This window comes from Aquarana catesbeiana, linkage group LG03, assembly GCF_042186555.1.
Source record: "Aquarana catesbeiana isolate 2022-GZ linkage group LG03, ASM4218655v1, whole genome shotgun sequence".
Taxonomy (NCBI): domain Eukaryota; kingdom Metazoa; phylum Chordata; class Amphibia; order Anura; family Ranidae; genus Aquarana; species Aquarana catesbeiana.
This window is the reverse complement of record NC_133326.1, coordinates 107,540,216-107,560,012: the sequence shown is the minus strand read 5'-3', so window position 1 is coordinate 107,560,012 and position 19,797 is coordinate 107,540,216. Positions and strand designations below refer to the sequence as shown.

The window sequence follows — 19,797 nt, the reverse complement described above, 5'->3', positions numbered from 1 at the left end:
CAATATAATAATGAACCCAAAAAAGTTTAAGCAATAAACTAAACAGAACATTCAAGTACTGTGTGAGTTCAGTATAAAGAGTAGCAGTGGTAACAATGAAAGTGTATGCCAAGGCAAACCCCCAAATTACCACCAAACCTCCTTTCTCTGTCCTAAGCAAGTCCTTACATCTTTCTCTTATACTATGATCTTTCAGTAAGATACTCCCTGTGTCACTGTGACAAAGCTTGTACAATTCTTGCCTTTAATAAAACATTGCCTTTAGTAAACCTTTTAAAATAGACTTCTTGTGCGGACTGCTCCTTCCTCCAACCTCTCTAGGGATGTCTTTTGGAAATGGCCATTTGGACTAGGGCTTAGTGGGGTCTGTTGGTGGGCAAGACCAGTAGTGGATTGTAATAGGACCGTGTGGCTTTTTTTATGACAAGCTGGGTCCTTTTCAGAATGTTTCCCCTTGTAAGGTGGAGCCTTGGAAGCCCCAAACTACGGGCCTTAATTTTGCCCCATGGACCACCCGCCTGGGCCTCAACAGGCCAGAGGATGACTTTGTGCCATTGTTACACAACATAATCTTACATATGCTGATTTTTCACATCTTTGACCTCTTAAGAGCATTCTTGGTCATGTTTTTGCTGGGTTTGGCCATACAGAGCAATGGGTGTTTCTATATTAATTACCTATCATTCTCACAATTGACTTCCGCTGCCGTCAATTACAGCCCGTAAGGAGAGAGTGGGGGTGGGACGAGCAGCGATGTGTGTGTCAATGGACACACAGACCACAGTTCTGGATCAAGCCCACATGAGTGCCTCCATAGCAACTAGCTTGCTATGATGGCACTCAGAATGGGGAGGAGCCAGGAGCACTGGCGGAGGGACTTGAGAAAAAGAGGATCGGGGCTGCTGTGTAAAACCATTTCACAAGGCAGGTAAGTATACCATGTTTCTTATTTTGGAAAATATGAGTGTAACTACACTTTCAAAATGCACAATCTACTTGTCTTTAGTAAATGCAGTTGCACTCATTTTCCTTAGTAAATGTAGTGTGGTACATAGCTTTGCTTTGTAAAGAATACCCAATCAGGTGCAAAGAAAAAAAAAACATTCTTGCACACAATTGGATGATGGAAATCAGCAGAGCTTTACCTCATTTACTAAGCTCTGAGGAAAATGAGTGCAGTTGCACTTGCAACATACACATACTATTTGCATTTAGCAAATCCCCCCCCCCCAATGTATTTTATGATATGCCATTTTATGCTTTCTAAGCCATGTGAACCAGGCCTAAAGGAGTTGAGAATCTTCATAGGAAAAAAATGCCAAGATTCCCCTTAATTATTTAATCATGTGCAGAAGAAATAAACAGGAATTTGCATCACATGATTGGATAACTGTAAAGTGAAATGTTACTCTTTTGAGTGTTCTCCTTTAGTAAATCATCTGATATATCTGCCCTAAGGCTTATATATTTGGAACACATATCACTACACTGTATGTGTAGAACAGGGGTCTCCTGTCTAAACAAATGGCCAGTTTACTGTCCTTGAGGCTTTAGAGGGGCCACATTATGGCCAGTGGGATTAGAAAATGCCATGGTGTCAGTGAGGGCAAACAGTGCCCCATCATAGGTTTTATTGGAAGGAATGGTGCCCTACTGTTGGTATCAGTGGAAGGGATGGTGCCTCATTGTTGGTATTCAAGGTAGGAATGGTGCCCCATCATTGGTATCTGTGGGGGGAATGGTACCCCATCACTGGTGTCAATGGGAGGAATGGTGCCCAATCTTTGGAATCTGTAGAAGGAATGGTGTCCCATCATTGATATCTGTGGGAGGAATAGTGGCCCATCATTGGTATCTGTGGAATGAATAGTACCCCATCATTGGTATCTGTGGGAGGAATGGTAACCCATCATTAGTATCTGTGCGAGGAATGATACCCCATGATTGATAACTGGGGAGGAATGGTGCCTCACCATTGGTATCTGTGGAAGGAAAGGTACCCCATCATTGGTGTCAGTGGATGGCATGATGCCCCAAGGGCCAGATAAAGGCAAGCAGAGGGCCACATCTGGCCCACGGGCACAGTTCGGGGACCACTGGCATAGAACATGGACATGAGCAATTCATGTGCTGTTCTCAAAACTATTTGTGTTAAGTCATTTGCAGCTGCAGGGTATGTGTGTAGCCAGGGCTTTTTTTCAGTGTGAATGCGGGGGGAACGCAGTTCTGGCACCACCAGTACTGACTGTATGTAATGGCAAGGGGAGCTGGAGTGTGCTGCAGGGTCTATTGATGCTCACTGTTGGAGGATCTATTCTAGCTGGAGGGGATCTATTTTTGCACGGGGGGGTGTCTATTGTTGCTGAGGAGGTCTATTGTTGCTGACGGGGGACCTGTTGTTTTGCAGGGGGTCAGTTGTTGCTGGGAGAGATCTACTGTTGAGGGAGAGATCTATTGTTGCTGGCTGCCAGAGAGACTATTGATTCTGGTTGTGCGGAGATCTGTTGATGCTGCTGGGACTCTATTGTTGCTGTGGGGGAAATTTTGCTGTAGGTGGTCCTTGTTGTAAGGGGGCTCTATTGTTGCTGGCTGCAGGGGATCTATTTTAGTGCTTTTCTTTTTATCATTACCAAATCCCATACAAATTACTTAGCACCACAAAATTATACTTGGTTATGTATTGTCTAAAAGGGCAGAACTGGGAGGTGAATAGGGGATGGAACCAAGGAATGGTGCTCGGAGGTGGGTAGGGGTGGAGAAAAGGGGGAGTTCCTGCACCTATTCTTTGAGAAAAAAAGCCCTGTGTGTGTGTGTAGCCCTTTCATGGTGCATACCACAATATCAAACAAAAAAAACTCCATATTTTTTTACTGTGCATAGCTGAAAATTTGATTCACATCTATGAGATATAACACACACTGACTCCATTGAGCCCATTCATATCTATGCACTGCATTGCGTGTGCTGGTAAAAATTAGGCATGTCTCATTTTCTGTGAATTTTCACACACTGTGATGCCCAATAGAATAATGAAAACACATATACAATGCACATTAAAAAATGCACTAAAAAATGAACAAACATGGACATGGATAGATGTAAGCCCAGCCTGAGTAAATCAGCCTCATTTTTTTGTTTTAAGGTTCTCAAGTTCTTTAGTAAATCAGGCCAATAGTCCCAGTAGTATAGATGCAGATACAGTACATAGCATACTCGGGTGTTTCTCAACGCTGCATAATAAATAAGTTAGTGAGATTACACTAAAGCCAGTTCCTAACACTATGATATAATTTATTTTATAACATCATAATAATACACTAATTTCTGCTAAGTAACCAGTTCTGTAAATATGTGCACGTATTTAAAATAACGGATTACAGCATTACCAAAAGAACATTTTCACACCCCTGAACATATACAGACTATTACTTTCCATCACAAATGTACACAAAAAGAATGCCACTCTAAACTTGGGAGTTTCAAATATTAAGGCCAAGTGTGCCAATATAAACACTTCATTCCTAGCCAACCATTACAACAAAGAAGGCAAAAGTTTAATATCTGTCTGGCATGAGGAAAATCTCAAAATCATATACACAGCATAAGTAGTTCCAAGATCGTATGTTTAGCCTTTTTTTGGTTTCTAATGTCAGAATTTTTGTTAGGTATGTACATATGTATTTCAAAGGCCCAAAAAATTTCTTTAGTGTTGATTACAGCGGAGAAGTGATGGAAAACACGGCACTTTTTATTGCTGGCTGTGCCCCATTGGAGAGGTTTCCACTCACTTCTGGACCTGGTGATGGTGTTAGACAAAAAAGGATGTAAGCAGAAATAGTCCATCTCCTATAAGGCCCCTGTACACTGGGTATTTAGCCTCAGTAAATGAGACTAGGGTGTTTAGATATGGGTAGGAGGCACTGGCAGCATATGATCAGAGATGAATGCCCGGAATGCCTGCGTTTCAGCTGTCTGCGTCTTATAAAATTTAACAAGCTGCCAGCAGCAGGGCTGGATGGTGTACCCATGCCTTCCATGCAAACCTATATGCCAGAGCCTTCTCCACTAGGGCTAAATACTCAGTGAGCATGTGGCCTAAAAGAAATACACATGCAATATGTAGCGCTACCCACGAAGGAGATGCTTAGTAATTTGAGTTCTCTGTTCTGCACCTTGTCTCTAAGAACAGCCTCAGCCCCACGACATGCGATTTGACATGTCAAATCGCATGTCAAATTGGTGGCAATTGGCGGCAATGGCACCGTCCTAATCGGTGTGACTCTGCATTTGCGGGCCGCGCCGATTTCAAAAAGTCGTTTCTGTACTACTTTTTGCAATTTCGGGCTGCGATTTACATTGACATCTATGCAGAAACTTGCACAGATGTCTCTGAAATCGTGGCCAAAATCAGGACTGACATGCGGGAGTGAAATCGTGCGAGTTCAGCTGAGCTCGCATGGCTTCATTCCCGCAGCTCAGTGTGAACCTGGGCCTAAACTCAACTCCATAAAAGCCTGTGTCCATGTACACATAGGGGGTTATTTACTAACGCTGGAGAGTGCAAAATCTGGTGCAACTCTGAATAGAAACCAATCAGCTTCTAGGTTTTATTGCCAAAGCTTAATTGAACAAGCTGAGGTAAGAAGCTGATTGGTTACTATGCACAGATGCACTAGATTCTGAGTGCACCGGTTTTAGTAAATCTACCGCAGTGGCTTTAGCAGAGTTTAGGAGCTGCTACGTTTAGGTGAGGTTAAACCTCCCTCTCCCTCTAGGAAAGTTTAGACCACCAGCTGCGGGAAAATGCGAAACATGGCAAAAACAGTGCAAGACCGTAGCAAAAACATGCCACAATTTTGCGTTTTCCTATGGCCACAGTAAATGTAGGCCAGTGTACATGCCACAGCTCTTTGCTCCACCCCCTCCTCTTCTTCTTCCTCTATGGCCTCTTCTGCAGAATTGTCCTCTGAACCAGCAGTACTCCGTAAGCGTTCAAGTGGCTACGTAAGCAGGCAGGCTAAAAGATGCCATGTGGTGCTTGAGTTGGTCTGCCTAGGGGACAGGAGCCACACTAGGGAAGAGATTCTGTCAGCTCTGCAGGGGCAGGCTCAGAGGTGGTTGACACCACGCCAGCTTCAGCCAGGAATGGTTGTATGCGACAATGGCACTAACCTTCTCTCCACCCTCCGACAGGGACACTTGATCCATGTTCCATGTTTGGCACACGTCTTGAATCTGGTGGTGCAGCATCTCTTGACCAGGTACCCAGGCTTACAGGATCTCCTGAGGCAGGCCATAAAAGTCTGTGATCATTTCCGCCAGTCATACAATGCCAGTACTCGGCTGGCTGACATTCAAAGGGATTGCAACCTGCCCACCAACCGCCTCATTTGTGACATGTCCACCAGGTGGAACTTAACGTTGGCAATGCTGCAGCGGATGCACACACAGCAGAGGGCCATCAATGAGTACCTGTACGAGTATGGTACCAGGACAGGGTCAGGGGAGCTTGGCTTCTTTTCGCCACTCCAGTGGCTACTGATTAAGGATGCATGCATTGTCCTGTCACCATTTGAGGAGGCCACAAGCATGGTGAGCAGCAACAATGCATGCATCAGTGACACTGTCCCTCTAGTCTTCCTGCTGGAGCACACGCTTTGTGGCATCATGGACAGGGCACTTGAGGCAGAACAGTGGGAGGAACAGGATGACTTCCTTTCCTCCCCAGGCCCCCTTTATCCAGGAATTCATTCCTGCCAGGCCACCAAACACACAAAAAGAAGAGGAGGAGGAGGATTGTGTCAGCATGGATGTAGAGGATAACATGCAGCAGTCTTCAAGGGATGGTTTTCAGTCCACAGAAACCCAAGTAGTTTTACGTGGCTGGGAGGAGGTAGTTACAGATAATGTGATCCTTAGTGACCCAGAGAACTGGTGGTATCAAGGAGAGGGATCATTACTGGCTGGCAACCCTTCTTGATCCACGTTACAAGGGTAAAGTTGCAGAACTCATCCTGCCTTCGCAGAGGGAGCAGAGGATGAAACATCTTTAGGAGGCCTTGAAGAAAAGTTTGTGTAATGCCTTTCCAGACCCTGGGAGGTTACCATTTCCTGGTGCTGGACAACGTGTTTCTGAGGCTTCGCTTGGTCAGAGGAAGAGCGGTGGAGAAGGTGGCCAGCTGACCGATGCCTTTAAACAATTTTTCAGTCCTCAGCACCAAGGTCTGATAGGTTCAAGCAACCATCGCCAGCGTCTGCATTATATGGTGCAGGAATATCTAGGGGTAAGAGCAGACTTGGAGACCTTTCCAACAGAGCATCCACTGGGTTACTGGGTCTTGAGGATGGACCACTGGCCAGAACTTGCTCAATATGCAATCAAGCTACTGGCCTGTCCTGCATCTAGCGTGTTATGTGCATGCACATTCAGTGCTGCTGGAGGGTTTGTAACGGATCAAAGAGTGCGCCTGTCCACAGACTCCGTTGGTAGGCTCACATTTATAAAAATGAATCAGTCCTGGATCAGCAGCTATTAAGCACCTGATGCTGATGTAACTGATTGTATTTGCTATGGATCTGGGATCCCTTGAAGACTATGCTGCCTATCCTATTCCTCCTAAATCTTTTTTTTTTTAAATTCCTTTATTTTATTTCAACAATGCTTGTTACAGTGTGATATACATGTTATCAAGATCTATAACATTTAGTGAGTGATAAAAAAAAAAAAGATAAAACAGAGGCATGAAGAGGACTTTAACAGAAAACTACCATCGACTAAAGACGTGAACATATATTCATTCCTCTAGTTTACACGGTCTGCATAAAGAAAACAGAGCCTGAGTGTATGGGAAAGTCTGATGTTATGATTATCATACTATCTGTTTGCAAGCAGTTCCCTGAGATATGTCTCGTTTAAACTAAAGGCTCGTGTATTTATCCTTAGACAACAGGCATATAGATAAACCAAGATAACAAAGATTTTTCTCTTGAGAAGCTCTCCACTGACCGGGGGTGGAGATATTCCCTGCCGATCAGTAGAGTCCGGCAAGGGGCAACTAACGTAGAGTAATGAATACCATGATATTCAACATATCTGATCTAATCTTCCCTTAACCGAAAAAATATAGGGGGTTGTGTGAGAACCTAGGGAGAGAGGAGGAGGGGGAGGGGAGGGAAGGGGAGAAAAGCGGGAAACAGTAAGGGGGGAGAGGCCAGAGAGAATGAGAGGCGAAGTGGAGGGGGAGAGGAAGAGAGAGGTAAAGAGAGGAGGGTGGCGGTGTCACCCTCCAGCCAGGCAGGGTCCTCGTATCAAGGAGTGTCCGCATTAAGTCATCTCCCGGAGGTAGGCCTCGGTGTAGATGAAGTGTTGCCAGGGGCGCCAGGTCTCCCGAAAGGCTTCCTCCCTGTCATGCAGGGTGGCCGTAAGATCTTCCATGTCCCGCATATCATTGACCCTTGCATACCACTGAATCTTCGTTGGTGGGATTACCGATCTCCAAAATAGAGGGATGCAGGCCTTGGCCGCATTAAGCAGATGTATGGTGAGTGAGGCTTTATATTTCTTAATTGAACTTCTAGAAAGGTGCAGTAAACAGGCCCCGGGGTCTCCCCCCAGTGCGACACCCGTCAGATGTTCGACCGTATCCGTCACCTCTTTCCAGAACGGTTTAATCTTGGGACAGTCCCAGAAAATGTGCAACATTGTTCCCTCTCCTGCTCCACAACGCCAACATAGATCCGGCACCTGCGGGAGAAACCTGTGAAGAGTGGATGGTACTCTGTACCATCTGGTCACAATCTTGTAGCAAGTCTCCTGGACCCTTGTGGCCAGAGATGATTTTTGGGCAAAGTGTAAGATCTTTTCCCTTTGTGTTTCATCAAAATGCGCTCCCAGTTCCGTCTCCCATTTAGTAAGGAAGGGGGGGACAAAACCTTCAGCCGGGGCGATCAAAGAGAGGTAGATCAGGGATAAAGAGTGGCGTATGGGTTCTCTGCGGTGGCAGATACGTTCCAATTCCGTAAGTGGGCGTGGGGGACCTAGAGTTCGGGCGCTTCGGCGCAAAAAGTTACGCAGTTGGAGACCACTCAGGAAGTCCAATGGCCTGTCTAGGATTTCTATTCCCGCGGTTGTCTTGAGCTGGCCACCGGGATCCAGGAAGTCATGGAGGTGTGGCCATCTATCTCCCGCTGATAAGGCTCTAAAGATCGGCCCCTGGCAGCCCGGCATGAAGTCAGGGTTACCCAGGATCGGCACCATAGGGGAAGGGATAGGTGAGATCTGGGTTTTGCGAAAGGTTTCTCTGATCACTCTCAATGTGTTTCCCAAAGTTGGGTGTTCGGCAATGGATTTCGGGATCGGAGTGGTAAGCCACGGCCAACTCCTGGCCGTACCGTCTGAGTCCTCCATCTCCATGGTGACCCATTGTTTGGCCTCTAGGTGACAGTACCAGTCTATCAATCTGGTAAGATGCGTTGCCCTGTAGTAGGCTTTTATGTCTGGTAAACCCACCCCTCCCCTGCGTTTTGCCAAGTAAAGTAGTTGTAATTTTATGCGTGACGGCTTGTGTGACCAGACAAATTCTCGGAGGAGTGCGTCGATTCGCTTGAAGAAGGAGGGCGGGAGATGTATGGGGAGGGCCTGTAGAAGATAAAGTATCCTTGGGAGGGCTGTCATCTTGATGGCATTACAGCGTCCAAACCACGTTAAAGTGAGGGCGTGCCAATGCTGCAGGTCTGTTTTAAGTCTGTGTAGGAGAGTGGCAAAATTTGCTTGGTACAGGTCGGCGGGGTCCGCGGTGATGACCACACCTAGGTACGGAATGGAATCGGTTGCCCAGTGGAACTGGTAGTTCAGGCGCAATTGTCGGGTATTTTGCAAGCTCAGTGTGATATTGAGCATGGAGGATTTAGACATATTTATTTTAAATAGGGACAGAGCCCCGTATTCCCTCAGAGAATGAAGCAAGACGGGGAGTGAGGCAATGGGGTCAGCCAAGAAGAAGATAAGGTCATCTGCGAATGCGGCGACCTTGTGGGTTCCAGATGTTTTACGGAAGCCCTCTATGTGGGGGTTGGCCCGTATCTTACAGAGCAGGGGTTCTAAGGTGAGAATGAAGATTAGGGGAGACAGGGGACAACCCTGTCTGGTACCATTCCGAATGTCGAAATAGCCGGACCTGGTTTCGTTGACCCTGACCGCAGCTGTGGGGCTAGAGTAGAGTGATAGGATCCAGCTGAGCATCGACGACCGAAGGCCAATGTGTTCGAGAGTAGCTCTAACAAACGTCCAATCTACACGGTCGAAAGCTTTCTCTGCGTCTGTTGACAGCAGTAGAAGGGGTCGTCACGTGGTCCTAGCGGCATGTATGAGGTTCAGCACCCTAATTGTGTTGTCGCGTGGTTCCCGTTGAGGAACAAAGCCCGCCTGGTCTTTGTGAATTAGATTTGGTATATGTGGGAGCAATCTGTTTGCCAAGATCTTGGCAAATAGTTTCAGGTCGGTGTTTAGCAGAGCTATCGGTCGGTAATTTCCACACCTAAGTGGGTCCTTTCCCTCTTTGGGGATGAGAGAGATGTATGCCCTAAGGGAGTCTATGGGGAAGGAGTTGCCTTTCGTAATAGAGTTAAGTGCAGCCACTAACGGTGTGGAGAGCGTCTCAAAAAATGTTTTGAAGTAAGTTGAAGTGAGGCCATCAGGGCCTGGGGCTTTCTTTGGCTTGGAGCTCGCCATTGCCACTCCCAACTCCTCCACCGTGATGGGGTCTTCCAACCCCTCCACAGTGTCGGCCGGCAGAGATGGCATGCCTGAGGAAGCTAGATATTCATGTGGAGTGGATCCTCCAGTAGGGTTAGGGGCGCCGGGAGAAGTTTTATCTAGGTTATAAAGACCGCTATAAAATGAACAGAATTCCTCTGCTATTTCTGTTGAGGTAGAGACCCTCCGACCCGTGGGAGACAGAATGTGGGGGATGAAAGTTTTGGTGCGGGGACCGCGTAAAGCTCTGGCTAGGAGTGAGCCAGGTTTGTTAGAGAATTCGTACATTGTACGACGTGACCATGCTAGCCTCTCTTTCGTTTTATGCAACAGAAGCGAGCGAAGCTCTTCACGTGCTTTAAGTAACTCCTGGTATACGGAGCGTGCTAGGCTAGCCTTGTGCGTGCATTCGAGGGTCTTAATCTGAAGTAGAAGTTCTTCAGTTCTACGGGTTCTTTCCCTCTTGAGACGTGCCCCAATACCTATCAAAATGCCCCTGATAACTGGCTTGTGCGCCTCCCACACCACCAAGGGATTGGGGACCGAGGCTACATTAAGTGCGAAATATTCCCGCAGTTTGGCTTGGATCTCCGCGCGGGTCTCTGCAGATTGAAGTAGTGATTCGTTCAGTCTCCACGAAGGTGGAGATTTAGACATTGGTCCCATGTGGAGCGTCAAGTGTATGGGGGCATGGTCAGAAAAGGAAATGACATCTATGGATGAGTCCACCACCCTTGGCAAGTCCTGATGGGAAAGGAGCAGGTAATCTAATCTTGAGTACGAATGGTGGACTTGTGAGAAGTACGAGTAATCCCTATCCTTGGGGTGTAAGAGGCGCCAGGGGTCCATCAGACGAAGAGATTGAAGATCGGATTTAATACGTTTAAGGCGCGCGTATGAGAGATGAGAGGCACCCCGTGAGGTGTCCAACAGGGGGTCCATTGCGAAGTTCATATCGCCTCCGAAAATGAGCATCCCCTCCGTGAACTCAAGTAGTGTGGGTATCAGCCCGCGTAGGAACCGAGCATGGTCGGCATTGGGGAAATAGATATTGGCAAGAGTGACCTGAATGTCCGATACCCTGCCCTTGATCAGGAGATAGCGGCCCTGAGGGTCCGCCTGCTGTGCCATGAACTCCCACTGTACTGACTTTGCCACCAAAATGCTAACCCTCTTAGATTTGGAGATAGGTGAGATGCTGTGGTATGCCGTCGGGAACAGATTGTTAGTCAGTTTGGGAATATGCTCGCCATGAAAGTGGGTTTCCTGTAGAAAGGCAATTTGGGTTTTAGTTCTGCGTAGGACAGCTAGTAGCTGGGAACGCCTTTCCGGGATATTGAGGCCCCGTACATTAAGAGAGGTCACCTTTAGGAGAGCCATTGTGGCGGCCCGGGCGCTGAGGATCGTTGACAGAATGAGGAGGACAATCACCTCTGGTTTAGGTTCACGTCCCCTCCCAGCTAGAGGGCAACAGCACCAGAGAATAGAGAGGAATAAAGAAGGTGAAAACAGAGTCAGAGCAGGAAGAGGAGCGGGTAGGTGAGGGGGGAAGGGGGAGGGGAGGGAGGGAGCAATCTAAGTTAGTCAAGAGACTACGCTATGATCTCCCGGCCGAGGCACAAAAGGGATTGTGCAGCAATCGGGAGGTCGCCCTAAGGGGGGTGGTCGGTGCGTCAAAGTGCGCAACAATAAAAAAGAAAAAATTTTTTGCTCACACTTAAGTGAGCAAGTCAAGCAGTATGAGAGAGTACTTTTGGGAGTGGTAGGGAGATGCACTGAATGGGGGGCCTTCAGAATCAGAAACATTAAGAAAAAACAATATATTAACCATCATAAGTAGGGTGTAATTTACCACAAAACTGGGCATAACAATCATAAACGTAACTGTGTTTAAGGCTAGTATGTGCAACTAAGTAAACCTCTAACAGCTATGATCTACTGGCGTTGACGCATTGCAGAGGCGGCTAGGGGTCGAGGACCCCGGGGGTCAACTCACCCCTCTCCTGGACAAGGCCAGGAGGGGGCCCCACCGCCCGGCTGTCAGTGCGCCAAGGCAGCCTGACCAGATTTGGCTCATGAGAAGAATGTATGAGCCTCCTCCTCATCGACTACGTTCATATAAAATAAACTCGGGTGGAGTGCATGAAGTCTGGCCTACAGCAAAAATACCACATTTAAACAGTTATAACAATGCGTCCCCCCTCCCTCTTCCCCCGTCCATATTTGAGAGTTAACCCATGGATAAGAGAAAAAAAAAAAAAAAGGGGGGGGGGGGGGAGTCCTGGTGCATGGGTTTGAATGTTCCTGGAAAAATCACCATAAGGGGGGGAAGGAGCGGGGCATCTGCCCATAAGAGGTACTGAAAGCCTTACCAAGAACCAAAAAGTGGTGAGTGTTTAGTCCTCAGATACTGTTGGATGGGCTCTTCTGTCTTCTCGGTTTGGCGGGCGGGATCTTGGGCGTCGAGCTCTCTGTTGTCTGGGTGGTGCTGGACCTTGTGAGTTCTGGGAAAGCAGATAGTCAAACCAGTTGGGCACCTCGATCACCGGCCTGGAGATGAAATGAAAGAGGGCAGGGAGTTGGTCTGGCGTGCGGAGGTAGAATTCCGCCCCCTGCCTCCTGACGATGAGATGGAAGGGGTGACCCCAACGGTAGGTGGCATCTGCTTCGCGGATGATTTCCAGTAGGGGTCGCATGAGCCCCCGCATGGTGCGAGTTTGTCTGGAGATGTCAGGGAAAATCCTGATGTGAGCCCCGTCAAAGTCTATTGGGCCCTTTTCCCAGGCAAGGCGAAGAATGTCCTCCTTGATAGTGAAAAAATGCACCCTGCATAGTACATCACGGGGAGAGTCTAGTTCGGATGATGATCTCTGTGCAGAGGGTGGGGGTCTGGGACCTGGTATACGGTGCACCCTGTCTAGTTCCAGGTCATCTGTCGGTGGTTTGCCCAGGACCTGGTTTAAGATGGCGACCACTGTGGATCTGAGGTCTGGGCCCATGGTGGCTTCTGGGATCCCCCTTAGGCGCAGATTGTTCCGTCTGCTTCTATTCTCGCCGTCATCTAGGCGTAGCTGAACGTCGACAAGATGGCGGCGGAAGGCCCCATACTCCGACTCAAGTGTAGTGAGGCGCGCTTCTGTAGTAGATTGGGAGGCTTCGATCGTGGTGACTCTCTCCTCGACAACATCCACTTGCTGTTTTAGGTCATGCAGTTCTTTGGTTAGTGCATTAACAATAGAGGTGGCCATAGCGTTTAAGTCCTGTTTGGTGGGGAGACCTGACACTATGTCTCTTAGGGAGCTTTCAATTAGGCCGCTTAGGTCATCAGCGTTCTCTGGATGCAGTGGCGTGTCAGCGGTTGTGAGAGCCGGGGATACTATAGGAGAGGGTACTCTGTGTGGCAAGGGGGGAAAGTCCTCCTCCGCTGCAGAGGTAGTTGCCGGAGCGCCCTTCTTACTTGAGGGTGTAGCGCCCGCCGTGCTGACTCGAGGTGGCGCCATCTTGCTCTGTCTCGCCGGTGAGGGAATCTGCTGCTGCCGCAGAAAGTAGTGTGAGATTTCGGGTCCCCTCCGTTCCTCAGTGACCTGTGGGCGCCTGCGGCCTCCTGGCATGAATGAATGGCTTAGCTGATCGGTGCTACGGGTGATTCACGGCCCGTTTCAGTGCAGAGCTCCCAACGACACGTTCTTACGTTTCCATAGCTAGGTCACGACTCTCTCCTGTGATAAATTTTGATTTGGAGTTTCTGTGTTTCATGCAGGCGTTAGGGGGCCTACGCCAAGCAGTAGTGAGCAAGCGAGTGATGGAGCCTGTGTGCAGGGTCAGGGGTAATCAAGCAGTAAGTGTGGTACAGTGTGTGACCCCTTTTAAAGATTTACAATATTGGAGAGGACACAGGAAGGGTACGGGCCCTGAAAACCGCGGTTGTGTCACCCCCAGCAACAGTACCTTGTTGTAGAATCTGCAGACTGTTCTGTAGGATACAGGCTGGGAGGGAGAGGGAGGGACGGCTTAGCGATTTCACAATGTCCTTTTGTTGTTTGTTCCCTCTTGGGCAGACCCCAGGACGGGTGGCCACTCTCTCCCCCAGACCTCTGCACTCCAGGACAGTGTTAATTAAGGCCCTGGCCTCCAAGATGGCTGCCGCTGCATGGAGCCCACCAAGGGCCTTTATGGAGTTTCCTGCAGCCCCCTCTCGTGGTCTCCAGGTCCCGCTGCCGCCTTCAGGTAGGTGGCTCTTATGGGAGACTTGCGGTGGCCCCCTCACCGCCGATTGCGGTACCCGAGGCCGGGGATGGCGGGGGCTTCACAGGCCGCAGGATGGCGGGCCGCGGCCGGGTTGTGGTGCCGACCGGGGATCCTAGCAGTGCGGTCGCCAGCTGCCCGTCTCCCCCGGTCCACTTCTCCTCTTACCTCCAGGCGCGACCGATGCGCGGAGCGCCGGGGTCCCCCCGCCGCCGAGCGCGGCACTTTAGGCCGGGGATCGCGAGGCCGCCGCAGGCCGCAAGATGGCGGAATGCCTTCAGGAGGAGATGCCGGCCTGTTACCTCGCTCTCGGGCTGCTGTCTCGGTCAATATCCTCCTCCCCTGTTGAGGATGGTTCCCTGCTACGCTTAGGGAGCCTTTTGCTTTTAAAAGAGCGGGTTTTAAGGGCTGGATGGCTGTGGATGGAGCCAGGGCCGGCGGAGCTGCTCTGAAACACGTCCTGCTCCTTGCTGCATCCGGACACGCCCCCTTCCTCCTGAATCTTGATGATGCTAGCTTCCAACAATATTTTTGGTTAAGGACACCACCACCACCCAAGGCCCAATTTTTCTGCCCCTGTTTAACAGGGGCATGTAATTACAATTTTTGAAATAATATTTAACAGCAGGGCCCATTCCTGCGTCCAACAAGAGTAACTGTGAGGGGTTACAGTGTTGTGGCACCACCACCCAGGGCCCAATTTTTCTGCCCCTGTTTAACAGGGGCATGTAATTACAATTTTTGAAATTATATTTAACAGCAGGGTCTGTTCCTGCACCCAACAAGAGTAACTGTGAGGGGTTACAGTGTTGTGGCACCACCACCACCACCCAAAGCCCATTTTTTCTGCCCCTGTTTGACTGGGGCATGTCATTACAATTTTTGAAATAATATTTAACAGTAGGGATGGGAGAACTTTCTTTGTTCGGTTGTTCGGCGAACCGACCACAATGCATTGCGGCGCTGAACAGTGCACTGCAAGTCGTGATTGGCTGAAGCAGTGAAAGCTTCAGCCAATCAGGGCACAGAGCACTGTCAGAGTCATGATTGGACACTGTCATCATGACTTTATCCAATCATGGCTCATTCCCACCCCACAGTATAAAAGTATTCTTTCAATGGCAGCCATTTTTAGTGTGAATTCGGCGTGGAGAGAAATAGAACAGAGCTCTGTTCAGTGCTACCAGTTAGTTAGTGTGCTATACTGTGCTATTTTTGTTTTCAATCTCTTTTTATTATTTTACCATTTAACACAAATACAAATATATATTCATTGCTTAATAAAATTTCTCCACATGAACTCTATATTCTAGCTATATATTAATACTAATAATAATACATTAATACATTATCCTAAATAGAATTCATTACATTATCTTTCTACCATCCACAACAGACAACCACATCGTATCCCCCCTCCCCCCCAAAAAAAAAAAGGAGCCCAAAAGATCTCCCACCCCTCACCCCTCACAGTCCATTTTTTGCGATTCGGCACTGCGTCGTTTTAACTGACAATTGCGCGGTCGTGCGGCGCTGCACCCACAAAAAATTGATGCCCTTTTTTTCCCACAAATAGAGCTTTCTTTTGGTGGTATTTGATCATCTCTGCGGTTTTTATTTATTGCGCTATAAACAAAAAAAGAGCGACAATTTTGAAAAAAACACAATATTTTGTACTTTTTGCTATAATAAATATCCCCATTCTTTTTTTTAAAAAAAGCAAATTTTCCCTCAGTTTAGGCCGATATGTATTCTTCTACATATTTTTGGAAATAAAAATCTCAATAAGCACATATTGATTGGTTTGTGCAAAAGTTATAGCGTCTACCAAATAGGGGATAGATTTATAGTAATTTTTATTATTATTTTTTTTTACTAGTAATGGTGGCGATCTGCGATTTTTATCATGACTGCGACATTATGGCGGACACATTGGACACTTTTGACACATTTTTGGGACCATTGGCATTTATACAGCGATCAGTGCTATAAAAATGCATTGATTACTGTAAAAATGTCACTGGCAGTGAAGGGGTTAACACTAGGGGGCGATCAAGGGGTTAACTATGTTCCCTCTCTGTGTTCTAACTGAAGGGGAGATGGGACTTGCTAGGGGAAGAGATAGATCGGTGTTCATACTTTGTCCCCTCCCCTCATAGAACCAGGATCTCTGTGTTTACACACAGAGATCCCGGTTCTCGCCGTGTCACAAGCGATCGCAGGAGCCTGGCGGTCATCGCAGGAGCCGCATCGGCTCCAGGGGCAAACAGCGTGCACACCTCTAGTGGCCACAGGACAGAGCGACGTACGGTAACGTCGTTTCGCCCAGATGTGCCATTCTGCCGCAGTAAAACTGCGACGGCTGGTCGGCAAGTGGTTAAGGTGGTGCGCGTTAAGATGGTTCATTCCTTTTCATAAGTATTGTATTGTATAAAAAGTATTGACATTTTATACTCCCTTCCCTTGACCCTTATACCTTGAATATCCCTCTTATTTCGAATAGCTGTAGTCAAATGTTCCATAACTATCACATACAACAAGGGAGACAAAGGACATCCTTGTTGTGTACCATTTGATATTTTTACATAATCAGAAAGTATCCCATTCGTTCGTATTTTTGCTCTAGGATTGGAATACAACGCCATAATCCTATATAGCATCCTAGGTCCAATCCCAAATTGAATTAAAGCTTCTCACAGGAACCCCCAGTCTACCTGATCGAATGCTTTCTCAGCATCGATCGATAGGAGACATGCTGGAATAGCTCCTCTCTGGGCATATTCCACTAATGTTTTTATTGTATTATGCCTTGCCTCCCTACCCATTGTAAAACCAGTTTAATCCTAATTAATATGTGCAGGTAAAATGGGTGTAAATCTATTTGCAATGATCTTCGAATATAGAGGTAAGTCTATATTTGGAAGGGATATTGGTCGATAATTACCACACAACACCTGGTCCTTTTCTGGTTTTGGGATTAGTGCAATATGAGCTTCCATACTTTGTGGCGTAAATAGTTGGGGATCGGATATGGAGATAAATGTCTTTCCCAGGATGGAAGTAGTATCTCCTGAAATCTCTTATAGAATCTTGAAGTATATCCTTCCGGGCCTGGACTTTTGCCCAGAGCCAGTGCGGATATAGCTTGCTGTATTTCTTCTACTGAGATATCTTTTTCTAGTTCTTCCATTGTTTCTTTAACCACTTTAGCCCCAGACCATTATGCTGCCTAAGGACCAGAGGACTTTTTCCAATTTGGCACTGCGTCGCTTTAACTGCTAATTGTGCGGTCATGCAATGCTGTACCCAAACGAAATTTGCGTCCTTTTCTTCCCACAAATAGAGCTTTCTTTTGATGGTATTTTATCACCTCTGCGGTTTTTATTTTTTGCGCTATATACGGAAAAAGACCGAAAATTTTGAAAAAAAATGATATTTTCTACTTTTTGTTATAAAAAAAATCCAATAAACTCAATTTTAGTCATACATTTAGGCCAAAATGTATTCGGCCACATGTCTTTGGTAAAAAAAATGTCAATAAGCGTATATTTATTGGTTTGCGCAAAAGTTATAGCGTCTACAAACTAGGGTACATTTTCTGGAATTTACACAGCTTTTAGTTTATGACTGCCTATGTCATTTCTTGAGGTGCTAAAATGGCAGGGCAGTACAAACCCCCCCCAAATGACCCCATTTTGGAAAGTAGACACCCCAAGGAAATTGCTGAGAGGCATGTTGAACCCATTGAATATTTTTTTTTTTTTTGTCCCAAGTGATTGAATAATGACAAAAAAAAAATTTACAAAAAGTTGTCACTAAATGATATATTGCTCACACAGGCCATGGGCCTATGTGGAATTGCACCCCAAAATACATTCAGCTGCTTCTCCTGAGTACGGGGATACCACATGTGTGGGACTTTTTGGGAGACTAGCCACGTACGGGGCCCCGAAAACCAATCACCGCCTTCAGGATTTCTAAGGGCGTAAATTTTTGATTTCACTCCTCACTACCTATCACAGTTTTGAAGGCCATAAAATGCCCAGATGGCACAACCCCCCCCCCCCCCAAATGACCCCATTTTGGAAAGTAGACACCCCAAGCTATTTGCTGAGAGGCATGTTGAGTCCATGGAATATTTTATATTTTGACACAAGTTGCGGGAAAGTGACACATTTTTTTTTTTTTTTTGCACAAAGTTGTCACTAAATGATATATTGCTCACACAGGCCATGGGCATATGTGGAATTGCACCCCAAAATACATTTAGCTGCTTCTCCTGAGTATGTGGATACCACATGTGTGACTTTTTGGGAGCCTAGCCGCGTACGGGGCCCCGAAAACCAATCACCGCCTTCAGAATTTCTAAGCGTGTAAATTTTTTATTTCACTCTTCACTGCCTATCACAGTTTCGGAGGCCATGGAATGCCCAGGTGGCACAAAACCCCCCCAAATGACCCCATTTTGGAAAGTAGACACCCCAAGCTATTTGCTGAGAGGCATGGTGAGTATTATGCAGCTCTCATTTGTTTTTGAAAATGAAGAAAGACAAGAAAAAACATTTTTTTTTTCTTTTTTCAATTTTCAAAACTTTGTGGCAAAAACTGAGGTCTGCAAAATACTCACTATACCTCTCAGCAAATAGCTTGGGGTGTCTACTTTCCAAAATGGGGTCATTTGGGGGGGTTTGTGCCACCTGGGCATTCCATGGCCTCTGAAACTGTGATAAGCAGTGAAGAGTGAAATCAAAAATTTACGCCCTTAGAAAGCCTGAAGGCAGTGCTTGGCTTTCGGGGTCCCGTACGCGGCTAGGCTCCCAAAAAGTCTCACACATGTGGTATCCCCGTACTCAGGAGAAGCAGCGGAATGTATTTTGGGGTGTAATTTCACATATTCCAATGGCATGTTTGAACAATATATCATTTAGTGACAACTTTGTGCAAAAAAAAAAAAATGTGTCTCTTTCCCGCAACTTGTGTCACAATATAAAATATTCCATGGACTCGACATGACTCTCAGCAAATAGCTTGGGGTGTCTACTTTCCAAAATGGGATCATTTGGGGGGGTTTTGAACTGTCCTGGCATTTTATGCACAACATTTAGAAGCTTATGTCACACATCACCCACTCTTCTAACCACTTGAAGACAAAGCCCTTTCTGACACTTTTTGTTTACATGAAAAAATTATTTTTTTTTGCAAGAAAATTACTTTGAACCCCCAAACATTATATATTTTTTAAAGCAAATGCCCTACAGATTAAAATGGTGGGTGTTTCATTTTTTTTTTTTCACACAGTATTTGCGCAGCGATTTTTCAAACGCATTTTTTTTGGGAAAAAACACACTTTTTTAAATTTTAATGGACTAAAACACACTATATTACCCACCAAATGTTTGATGAAATAAAAAAGATGATCTTAGGCTGAGTACATGGATACCAAACATGACATGCTTTACAATTGCGCACAAACGTGCAGTGGCAACAAAATAAATACATTTTTAAAAGCCTTTAAAAGCCTTTACAGGTTACCACTTTAGATTTACAGAGGAGGTCCACTGCTAAAATTACTGCCCTCGATCTGACCTTCGCAGTGATACCTCACATGCACGGTGCAATTGCTGTTTACGTTTGACGACAGACCGCCGCTTGCGTTCTCCTTAGCACGAGAGCAGGGGGCGACGGGTGCTTTTTTTTTTTTTTTTTCTTTATTATTTTTTTGCTTTTTTATCTTATTTTTAAACTGTTCCTTTCATTGTTTTTTTTTAATAATTTTTATTGTTATCTCAGGGAATGTA

General features: G+C 46.6%; 1 protein-coding gene across 8 annotated transcripts in view; it reads right to left on the bottom strand.

Annotated features, from left to right (window-relative positions):
* The window catches only part of LOC141131536 (proto-oncogene Mas-like), a 124,846-nt gene that overhangs the window by 3,841 nt on the left and 101,208 nt on the right, over positions 1-19,797 (bottom strand). The gene's annotated exons all lie outside the window — the stretch shown is intronic.